Source organism: Balaenoptera acutorostrata, chromosome 20 (assembly GCF_949987535.1).
Source record: "Balaenoptera acutorostrata chromosome 20, mBalAcu1.1, whole genome shotgun sequence".
NCBI lineage: Eukaryota > Metazoa > Chordata > Mammalia > Artiodactyla > Balaenopteridae > Balaenoptera > Balaenoptera acutorostrata.
In genome coordinates this window covers 38703054-38715105 of record NC_080083.1, presented here as the reverse complement: position 1 = coordinate 38715105, position 12052 = coordinate 38703054, and positions in this window count along the sequence as shown.

Here is a 12052-nt window from a genome sequence, read left to right as displayed (position 1 = left end):
ACATTCCCATCAACAGTGCAAGAGGGTTTGCCTTTCTCCACACCCTCTCCAGCATTTGTTGTTTGTAGATTTTCTGATGATGCCCATTCTAACTGGTGTGCGATGATACCTCATTGTAGTTTTGATTTGCATTTCTCTAATAATTAGTGATGTTGAGCAGCTTTTCATGTGCTTCTTGGCCATCTGTATGTCTTCTTTGGAGAAATGTCTATTTAGGTCTTCTGTCCATTTTTGGATTGGGTTGTTTGTTTTTTTTAATATTGAGCTGCATGAGCTGTTTATGTATTTTGGAGATTAATCCTTTGTCCGTTGATTCATTTGCAAATATTTTCTCCCATTCTGAGGGTTGTCTTTTCATCTTGTTTGTAGTTTCCTTTGCTGCGCAAAAACTTTTAAGTTTCAGTAGGTCCCATTTGTTTATTTTTGTTTTTCTTTCCATTACTCTAGGAGGTGGGTCAAAAAAGATCTTGCTGTGATTTATGTCAAAGAGTGTTCTTCCTATGTTTTCCTCTAAGAGTTTTATAGTGTCTGGTCTTACATTTAGGTCTCTAATCCATTTTGAGTTTATTTTTGTGGATGGTGTTAGGCAGTGTTCTAATTTCATTCTTTTACATGTAGCTGTCCAGTTCTCCCAGCACCACTTATTGAAGAGACTGTCTTTTCTCCATTGTATATCCTTGCCTCCTTTGTCATAGATTAGTTGACCATAGGTGCGTGGGTTTATCTCTGGGCTTTCTATCCTGTTCCATTGATCTATATTTCTGTTTTTGTGCCAGTACCATATTGTCTTGATTACTGTAGCTTTGTAGTATAGTCTAATGTCCAGGAGCCTGACTCCTCCAGCTCTGTTTTTTTCCCTCAAGACTGCTTTGGCTATTTGGGGTCTTTTCTGTCTCCATACAAATTTTAAGATTTTTTGTTCTACTTCTGTAAAAAATGCCATTGGTAATTTGATAGAGATTGCATTGAATCTGTAGATTGCTTTGGGTAGTATATTCATTTTCACAATATTGATTCTTCCAATCCAAGAACATGGTATATCTCTCCATCTGTTGGTATCATCTTTAATTTCTTTCATCAGTGTCTTATAGTTTTCTGCATACAGGTCTTTTGTCTCCCTAGGTAGGTTTATTCCTAGGTATTTTATTCTTTTTGTTGCAATGGTAAATGGGAGCATTTCCTTAATTTCTCTTTCAGATTTTTCATCATTAGTGTACAGGAATGCAAGAGATTTCAGTGCATTAATTTTGTATCCTGCAACTTTACCAAATTCATCGATTAGCTCTAGTAGTTTTCTGGTGGCATCTTTAGGATTCTCTATGTATAGTATCATGTCATCTGCAAACAGTGACAGTTTTACTTCTTCTTTTCCAATTTGCATTCCTTTTATTTCTTGTTCTTCTCTGATTGCTGTGGCTAGGACTTCCAAAACTATGTTGAATAAGAGTGGTGAGAGTGGACATCCTTGTTTTGTTCCTGATCTTAGAGGAAATGCTTTCAGTTTTTCACCATTGAGAATGATGTTTGCTGTATGTTTGTCGTATATGGCCTTTATTATGTTGAGGTAGGTTCCCTCTATGCCCACTTTCTGGAGAGTTTTTATCATAAATGGGTGTTGAATTTTGTCAAAAGCTTTTTCTGCATCTATTGAGATGATCATATGGTTTTTCTTCTTCAATTCATTAATATGGTGTATCACACTGATTGATTTGCATATATTGAAGAATCCTTGCATCCCTGGGATAAATCCCACTTGATCATGGTGTATGATCCTTTTAATGTGTTGTTGGATTCTGTTTGCTAGGATTTTGTTGAGGATTTTTACATCTATATTCATCAGTGATATTGCTCTGTAATTTTCTTTTTTTGTAGTCTGGTTTTGGTATCAGGGTGATGCCTCATAGAATGAGTTTGGGAGTGTTCCTTCATCTGCATTTTTTTGGAAGAGTTTGAGAAGGGTGGGTGTTAGCTCTTCTCTAAATGTTTGATAGAATTCACCTGTGAAGCCATCTGATCCTGGACTTTTGTTTGTTGGAAGGTTTTTAATCACAGTTTCAATTTCATTACTTGTGATTGGTCTGTTCATATTTTCTATTTCTTCTTGGTTCAGTCTTGGAAGGTTATACCTTTCTAAGAATTTGTCCATTTCTTCCAGGTTGTCCATTTTATTGGCATAGAGTTGCTTGTAGTAGTCTCTTAGGATGCTTTGTATTTCTGTGGTGTCTGTTGTAACTTCTCCTTTTTCATTTCTAATTTTAATGATTTGAGTCCTCTCCCTCTTTTTCTTGAGTCTGGCTAATGGTTTATCAATTTTGTTTATCTTCTCAAAGAACCAGCTTTTAGTTTTATTGATCTTTGCTATTGTTTTCTTTGTTTCTATTTCATTTATTTCTGCTCTGATCTTTATGATTTCTTTCCTTCTACTAACTTTGGGTTTTGTTTGTTCTTCTTTCTCTAGTTCTTTTACGTGTAAGGTTAGATTGTTTATTTGAGATGTTTGTTGTTTCTTGAGGTAGGATTGTATTGCTATAAACTTCCCTCTTAAAACTGCTTTTGCTGCATCCCATAGGTTTTGGATCGTCGTGTTTTCATTGTCATTTGTCTCTAGGTATTTTTTGATTTCCTCTTTGATTTCTTCAGTGATCTCTTGGTTATTTAGTAACATATAGTTTAGCCTCCATGTGTTTGTGTTTTTTACGTTTTTTTCTCTGTAATTCATTTCTAATCTCATAGCGTTGTGGTCAGAAAAGATGCTTGATATGATTTAAATTTTCTTAAATTTACTGAGGCTTGATTTGTGACCCAAGATGGGATCATTCCTGCAGAATGTTCCATGCGCACTTGAGAAGAAAGTGTAATCTGCTGTTTTGGGATGGAATGTCCTATAAATATCAATTAAATCTATCTGGTCTATTGTGTCATTTAAAGCTTCTGTTTCCTTATTTATTTTCATTTTGGATGATCTGTCCATTGGTGTAAGTGAGGTGTTAAAGTCCCCCACTATTATTGTGTTACTGTCAATTTCCTCTTTTATAGCTGTTGGCAGTTGCCTTATGTATTGAGGTGCTCCTATGTTGGGTACATATATATTTATAATTGTCATATCTTCTTCTTGGATTGATCCCTTGATCATTATGTAGTGTCCTTCCTTGTCTCTTGTAACATTCTTTATTTTAAAGTCTATTTTATCTGATATGAGTATTGCTACTCCAGCTTTCTTTTGATTTCCATTTACATGGAATATCTTTTTCCATCCCCTCACTTTCAGTCTGTATGTGTCCCTAGGTCTGAAGTGCATCTCTTGTAGACAGCATATATATGGGTCTTGTTTTTGTATCCATTCAGCAAGCCTGTGTCTTTTGGTTGGAGCATTTAATCCATTCACATTTAAGGTAATTATTGATATGTATGTTCCTATTACCATTTTCTTAATTGTTTTGGGTTTGTTTTTATAGGTCCTTTTCTTCTCTTGTGTTTCCCACTTAGAGAAGTTCCTTTAGCATTTGTTATAGAGCTGGTTTGGTGGTGCTGAATTCTCTTAGCTTTTGCTTGTCTGTAAAGCTTTTGATTTCTCCATCAAATCTGAATGAGATCCTTGCTGGGTAGAGTACTCTTAGTTGTAGGTTCTTCCCTTTTATCACTTTAAATATGTCATGCCACTCCCTTCTGGCTTGTAGAGTTTCTGCTAAGAAATCAGCTGTTAACCTTATGGGAGTTCCCTTGCATGTTATTTGTCATTTTTCCCTTGCTGCTTTCAATAATTTTTCTTTGTCTTTAATTTTTACCAATTTGATTACTATGTGTCTTGGCATGTTTCTCCTTGGGTTTATCCTTTATGGGACTCTCTACGCTTCCTGGACTTGGGTGGCTATTTCCTTTCCCATGTTAGGGAAGTTTTCAACTATAATCTCTTCAAATATTTTCTCGGGTCCTTTCTCTCTTTCTCCTTCTTGGACCCCTGTAATGCGAATGTTGTTGTGTTTAATGTTGTCCCAGAGGTCTCTTATGCTGTCTTCATTTCTTTTTATTCTTTTTTCTTTATTCTGTTCTGCAGCAGTGAATTCCACCATTCTGTCTTCCACGTCACTTATCCGTCCTTCTGCCTCAGTTATTCTGCTATTGATTCCTTCTAGTGTATTTTTCATTTCAGTTATTGTGTTGTTCATCTCTGTTTGTTTGTTCTTTAATTCTTCTAAATCTTTGTTAAACATTTCTTGCATCTTCTCGATCTTTGCCTCCATTCTTTTTCCAAGGTCCTGGATCATCTTCACTATCATTATTCTGAATTATTTTTCTGGAAAGTTGCCTATCTCCACTTCATTTAGTTGTTTTTCTGGGGTTTTATCTTGTTCCTTCATCTGGTACATAGCCCTCTGCCTTTTCATCTCGTCTATCTTTCTGTGAATGTGGTTTTTGTTCCACAGCCTGCAGGATTGTAGTCTTCTTGCTTCTGCTGTCTGCCCTCTGGTGGATTAGGCTGTCTAAGAGGCTTGTACAAGTCTGCGTTGGGTTTTTTTTTGCTACGCGCGGGCATTCTCTACTTGCGGCAAGTGGGGGCTGCTCTTCATTGCAGTGTTCTTCTCATTGGGTGGCTTCTCTTGTTGTGGAGCAAGGGCTCTAGGTGCACGGGCTTCAGTAGTTGTGGCATGCGGGCTTAGTTGCTCCACCGCATGTGGGTTCTTCCTGGACCAGGGGTCGAACCTGTGCCCCTGAGTTGGCAGGTGGATTCTTAACCACTGCACCACCAGGGAAGTCCTTATTGCTGTGTATTCTTAAGATACATAAATGTGAGGCTTTTAAAAAGGAGAACAGAAATATAATAGGATAAATTAAACAGATATTACCCATATTTAATTTAAAAAAGAGCAATGACATGTTTCTTCCTGTCCCACGGCATGGTAAGGTAATTTGACCCGTTCTCTTTTCTCTTCCAGTAACTGAACTGCCTGAGGTCTTCACTTAGGATGGCCTTCTCTTCTTTTATGTAATAGTGCAACTCCAGACAGGCAAATGTAAAATTCACTTGGACCTACAGCTCTGCTCTTATCAATCCCACATTATACTGATTCCTTGTGTCAGTCCAGTACGATGACGTGAAACTAAAAATCCTCTCAACATAAACATTTGAGAGTGGAAATACTTAGGATTTTACTTACTGACAACAACAGGTTTTTAGACTTGTGGAAATCAGTTTATAGCTCTTGAGAAACGTCCTACTTTTATCTATAGACTTTTGGTCGACCAGCTGTTTATCAATCCAGTCTTTTGCATCTATGAATTCATCATATAGACTAACCGTATCCAAAATGTCCATCATTTTTAAATACTCAGATGTCACCAGAAGTTTAGCTTCTTTCTCAGGGAAAATAAAGCAGAGAGGTAATTTGAAGTTGTGAAATCAAAGTTGAAATTATGCAATGGTTAATTTTATGTGTCAGCTGGATTGTGTCCTTGGGGTGCCCAGATATTTGGTTAAACATTATTCTGGATGTGTCTGTCAAGGTGTTTCCGAATGAGATTAGCCTTTGAATTAGTAGACTGAGTACACTGACTCTATAGATTGCTCTCTCCAACGTGGGGGGCCTCATCCAGTCCTTTGAAAGCCTGAGTATCGGACTGAGACTGGAACTTACACCATCGGTTCTCCTGGGTCTCAGGTCTTGGGATGCAGACTGGAACCATACCTCATCTCCCTTGGGTCTTCAGCTTGCTGACTACAGATACAGAAGTCTTCTCAACTACCATAACCACGTGAGCCAATTCCTTATAATGAATAAGTATATATCTATATATAGATAAATAGATATAGATAGATATGGATGCCCATATCTATCTATCTACCTATCATCTATCTATCTGTCTATCTATCTATCTATCTATCTATCTATCTATCTATATCTAATCTGTCTATATATCTATCTAATGTTCTATTGGTTCTGTTTCTCTGGAGAACCCAGACTAATACAGTTTTCAAATAAGTTAAAGTTTTAGTAGAGAAATTAAGAAAATCTTGAAGCAGTCTTATTTCCAAAGTATGAGGGGTTTTTTTCTGTAAATGAGTTTTTGTCACAACCTACGCATGACATTGAACAACTCAGATGCAGTTGGCTCATCCTTTTCTAGGCTCCTCATGGCCTCTCCAAAGATCATCAAGCAGTTCTGGAGAAACAGCATAAACATCTGTTTTACTGTAATCCCTTTCTCCATGCTCATCTTTAATGTATTTCCAAATTAGAGACATTCTTTTCATCTCACCCTTTAAAAATATGATTTTACAGCAGGTCAACATTCTAATATCTCTGCCATGGACAGCAATTGAGCTGTTTTGTAGGCATATGTCTGAGGAAGCGATCTCATTAACTGCTTCTGCACATTTTGAGAAAACTGAAAAGTGGCTGAAAAAAAATCATTATGAAAACCTCAATATCACAGAAAAGTAAATCACACTCCTTTCAACAGCACTGTGCACAGGAGGTGCGGTCCATTTAGCAGGTAAGATCTTTTCTATTTTTTGGTAAGAAGTTTCCAGACTGAATGGAATTTGCCGAAGTTTACATTTGCCCTGTCTGCTGAATACCCAAGATAGATGAGCAAGATTAGTTTGTATATGGATAAGATATCAACAACTTTTAGTTTTGTGTTTTCTGTGGATTTTTAAAAACCTTCATAGAAATCAAGATGACCATTTGAAACTCTGTTTTTCAAATCAAGGTACCTAAGAGCTGGGGTGGAACATCTTTTTGTTGCCATGATTCAGACTTGATATACATGGCATGACTGTTGGTGAAATCTGACAAAATCAGCTCTCTACTGTTGGAGGTCATGACATAGGTTATCGAAACATCCCCTTTTGTTCTCCCAGGGGACATTTTAGTTGCACCCTCTGAATCAGGTAATGTGACTTCACTCAGTTTCACAGAGCCGTTAAGGAAACTATATGATGATACCTGCTCATTCGTGTAGGATGCCTGAGCCACTATTTGTGACTGAGGATTGTGTCTTTTGGGAGATGAAAAACTTTTGATTGATTTATAATTACTTGCCTGACTCATCCCAAATCTGTTGAGATTCCATATATATGAGTCTCTGTGTTTGCTTCACGGCCCCTTCTTCAAGCCCAAATTCTTTTCTGCATATTGTGCAGTTCTCTGTTTTGATTATTTACCTCCCCATTCCAGTTGTATGTGTCTTTCTATCTGTCATTAAAACAACACAGTCATTCAGAGAAAGACAAATATTATATGATATCACTTATATGTGGAATCTAAAAAATAGTACAAATGAATAAAACAGAAACAGACTCACAGACATAGAAAACAAACTTATGGAATTCATATTGTTAAAATGTCCATACTACCCAAAGCAACCTAGAGATTTAATGCGATCCCTATCAAATTACCCATGACCTTTTTCACAGAACTAGAACAAATAATCCCAAAATTCATATGGAACCATAAAAGACCCAGAATTGCCAAAGCAACCCTGAAAAAAAAAGAACAAAGCAAGAGGCATAACCATCCCAGACTTTAGACAATACTACAAAGCTACAGTAATCAAAACAGCATGATGTTGGCACAAAAACAGACATATGGATCAATGGAGCAGAATAGAGAACCCAGAAATAAACCCACATGCCTATGCTTAATTAATCTTCAATAAAGGAAGCAAGAATATACAATGGGAAAAAGACAGTCACTTCAGCAAGTGGCGCTGAGAAAGTTGGACAGCTGCATGTATATCAATGAAGTTAGAACACACCCTCTCGCCATACACAAAAATAAACTCAAAATTGCTTAAAGACTTAGACATAAGACATGACACCATAAAAGTCTTAAAAGAGAGCATAAGCAGGGCTTCCCTGGTGACGCAGTGGTTGAGAGTCTGCCTGCCAATGCAGGGGACACGGGTTCGATCCCTGGTCTGGGAAGATCCCACGTGCTGCGGAGCAACTAGGCCCGTGAGCCACAATTACTGAGCCTGCGCGTCTGGAGCCTGTGCTCCGCAACAAGAGAGGCCGCGATAATGAGAGGCCCACGCACCGCGATGAAGAGTGGCCCCCACTTGTCGCAACTGGAGAAAGCCTTCGCACAGAAATGAAGACCTAACACAGCCATAAAAAATAAATAAATAAATAAATAAATAAATAAATAAATAAATAAATAAATAAAAGAGAGCATAAGCAAAACATTCTCTGACAAATTGTACCAATGTTTTCTTAGGTCAGTATCCCAAGGCAATAGAAATAAAACAAAAATAAACAAATGGGGCCTAATCAAACTTACAAGCTTTTGCACAGAAAAGGAAACCATAAACCACATGAAAAGACAACCTACAGAATGGGAGAAAATGTTTGCAAACGATGCGACTGACAAGGGGTTAATTTCCAAAATATACAAACAGTTCATACAACTCGACAACAAAAAAACAAACAACCCAATCCAAAAATGGGCAGAAGACCTAAAGAGACATTTCTCCAAAGAAGAAATACAGGTGGCCAATAGGCACACGAAAAGCTGCTCAACATCACTAATTATCAGAGAAATGCAAATCAAAACTACAATGTGGTACCACCTCATGCCGGTCAGAATGGCCATCATTAAAAAGTCTACAAATAAATGCTAGAGAGGGTGTGGAGAAATGGGAACCCTCCTACACTGTTGGTGGGAATGTAAGTTGGTGCAGCCACTGTGGAAAACAGTATGGAGGTTCCTCAGAAAACTAAAAATAGGATTACCGTATGATCCAGCAATCCCACTCCTGGGCATATATCCAGACAAAACTATAATTCAAAAAGACACATGCACCCCTATGTTCGTAGCAGCACTATTCACAATAGCCAAGACATGGAAACAGCCTAAATGTTCGACAGATGAATGGTTAAAGAAGATGTGGTACATATATACAATGGAATACTATTCAGCCATAAAAAAGAATGAAATAATGCCATTTGCAGCAACATGGATGCAGCTAGAGATTATCATACTAAGTGAAGTAAGTCAGAAAGAGAAAAGACAAATACTTTATGATATCACTTCTATGTGGAATCTAAAATATGACACAAATGAACCTATCTGTGAAACAGAAACAGAATCAGGGACAGAGAGCAGACAGGTGGTTGCCAAGGGGGAGGGGGCAAGAGAGGGTTGGATTGGTAGTTTGGGATTAGCAGATGCAAACTGGTATATACAGAAGGGATAAATAACAAGGTCCTACTGAATAGCACAGGGAACTATATTCAATATCTTGTGATAACCTATAATGAAAAAGAATTTTTAAAAGAAGAATATAGATATATACACATATATATGTATAACCGAATCACTTTGCTGTACACCTGAAACTAATACAATATTGTAAATTAAGTAGACTTCAAAATAAATAAGTTAAAAAAAAACACAGTCCTTTAGCCTTTTTCACCTGGTGGTGTCATTGGTATTGCACTGTAATTATTCTCATCTTCGTTATCTGAACTCTTAAAATACATGGTCACAATATTCACATTGTTAAAAATTAGACTATCACCATCTCAATCCACAGGCCAAGTCAAAGGCAGACTGCTAAAGTCTCTTAAGTTACTCACTTCAGTGCCGTCACTCAGAGTGATGCAATGATGACGATCCATTAGTGTGAACCACAAATCACAGTTGACGACACGTTAGCTAAATTTACATCTACTTTTTTTGGTTAGATTTACACCTATGTATTTCTTTTTTTAGCAATTGTAAATGGTATTGTATTTTTACTTTCAGTTTTCATTCCTATTATATAGAAGTACGATTGATTTTTATATGTTCATCTTATATCCTGTGACCTTGCTGAACTCACACACTAGTTCTAGGAGGGTTTTTTAAAATATATTCCTTGGATTTTCTTTGTAATACATCATGTCACCTGCAAATAGGAACAGCTTTATTTCTTCCTTTCTTTTTTTTTTTAAATTTTATTTATTTATTTATTTATTTATGGCTGTCTTGGGTCTTCGTTTCTGTGCGAGGGCCCTCTCCAGCTGTGGCAAGTGGGGACCACTCTTCATCGCAGTGCGCAGGCCTCTCACTATCGCGGCCTCTCCTGTCGCGGAGCACAGGCTCCAGACGCGCAGGCTCAGTAATTGTGGCTCACGGGCCCAGCCGCTCCGCGGCATGTGGGATCCTCCCAGACCAGGGCTCGAACCCGTGTCCCCTGCATTGGCAGGCGGACTCCCAACCACTGCGCCACCAGGGAAGCCCTATTTCTTCCTTTCTGATCTGTATGTATGTATGTATTTATTTAATTGAAGTATAGTTGATTTATAATAGTGAGTTTCAGGTGCACAGCAAAGTGATTCAGATACATATATATATGTGTGTGTGTGTATATATATACACATATATATTTCAGATTCTTTTCTTTTTAAAAAATTTTTTTAAAAATTATTTTTATTTTTTTGGCTGCTCTGGGTGTTCATTGCTGTGTGCAGGCTTTCTCTAGTTGTGGTGAGTGGGGGCTACTCTCTTCATTGTGGTGCACGGGCTTCTCATTGCGGTGGCTTCTTTTGTTGTGGAGCACAGGCTCTAGGCACGTGGGCTTCAGTAGTTGCAGTGCGGGCTCAGTAGTTGTGGCATGTGGGCCCTAGAGCACATGGGCTTCAGTAGTTGTGGTGCGCAGGCTCAGTAGTTGCGGCTCATGGGCTCTAGAGCACAGGCTTGGTAATTGTGGCGCACGGGCTTAGTTGCCCTGCAGCATGTGGGATCTTCCTGGACCAGGGATCGAACCTGCATACCCTGCATTGGCAGGCAGATTCTTAACCACTGGACCGCCTGGGAAGTCCCTCATATTATTTTCCATTATAGATTATTACAAGATATTGAATATAGTTCCCTGTATTATACAGTAAATCTTTGTTGCTTATCTATTTTTTATATAGTAGTGTGTATCTGTTAATCCCATACTCCTAATTTATCCCTCCCACCCCTCCCTTTCCCCTTTGGTAACCATAAGTTTATTTTCTATGTCTGTGAGTCTCTTTCTGTTTTGTAAATAGATTCATTTGCACTATTTTTTAGATTCCACATATAAATGATATCATATAATATTTGTCTTCCTCTGTCTGATTTACTTCACTTAGTATGATAATCTCTAGGCCCATCCATGTTGCTGCAAATGGCAATATTTCATTCTTTTTATGGCTGAGTAATATTCCATTATATTTACTTTCTTTATCCATTCATCTTCTTTATCCATTCATCTGTTGATGGACTCTTAGATTGCTTCCATGTCTTGGCTATTGTAAATAGTGCTGCTATGAGCATTGGAGAGCATGTATCTTTTAGAATTAGAGTTTTTGTCTTTGCTGGATATATTCCCAGGGATGGAGTTGCTGGACCATATGGTAGCTCTATTTTTAGTTTTTTAAGGAACCTCCATACTGTTTTCCATAGTGGTTGCAGCAAGGTACATTCCCACCAACAATGTAGGAGAGTTCCCTTTTCTCCACACCCTCTCCAGCATCTATAATTTGTAGACTTTTTGATGATAGCCACTCTGACCAGTGTGAGGTGATACCTCATTTTGGTTTTGATTTGCATCAAACCAAATCAAGTGATGTTGAGCATCTTTTCATGTGCCTGTTGGCCATTTGTGTGTTTTCTTTGGAGAAATGTCTACTTAGGTATTGTGCCCATTTATTTAGTGGGTTTTTTTTTTCTTTGATATTGAGCTCTATGAGCTGTTTGCATAGTTTGGAAATTATCCCCTTGTCTGTTGCATTGTTTGCAAATATTTTCTCCCATTCCGTAGGTTGTCCTTTCATGTTGTTTATGGTTTCCTTTGCTGTGCGAAAGGTTTTAAGTTTGTTTAGGTCCTATTTGTTTATCTTTGCCTTTATTTCTTTTACCTTAGGGAGCAGAGACTGATCTAAGAAATACTGCTATGATTTATGCCAGAGAATATTTTGCCTATGTTCTCTTCTAAAAGTTTTATGGCGTCATGTCTTATATTTAGGTCTTTAAACCATTTTTTTATTTTTGTATATGGTGTGAGGGAGTGTTCTAATTTCATTGGTTTACATGAGGCT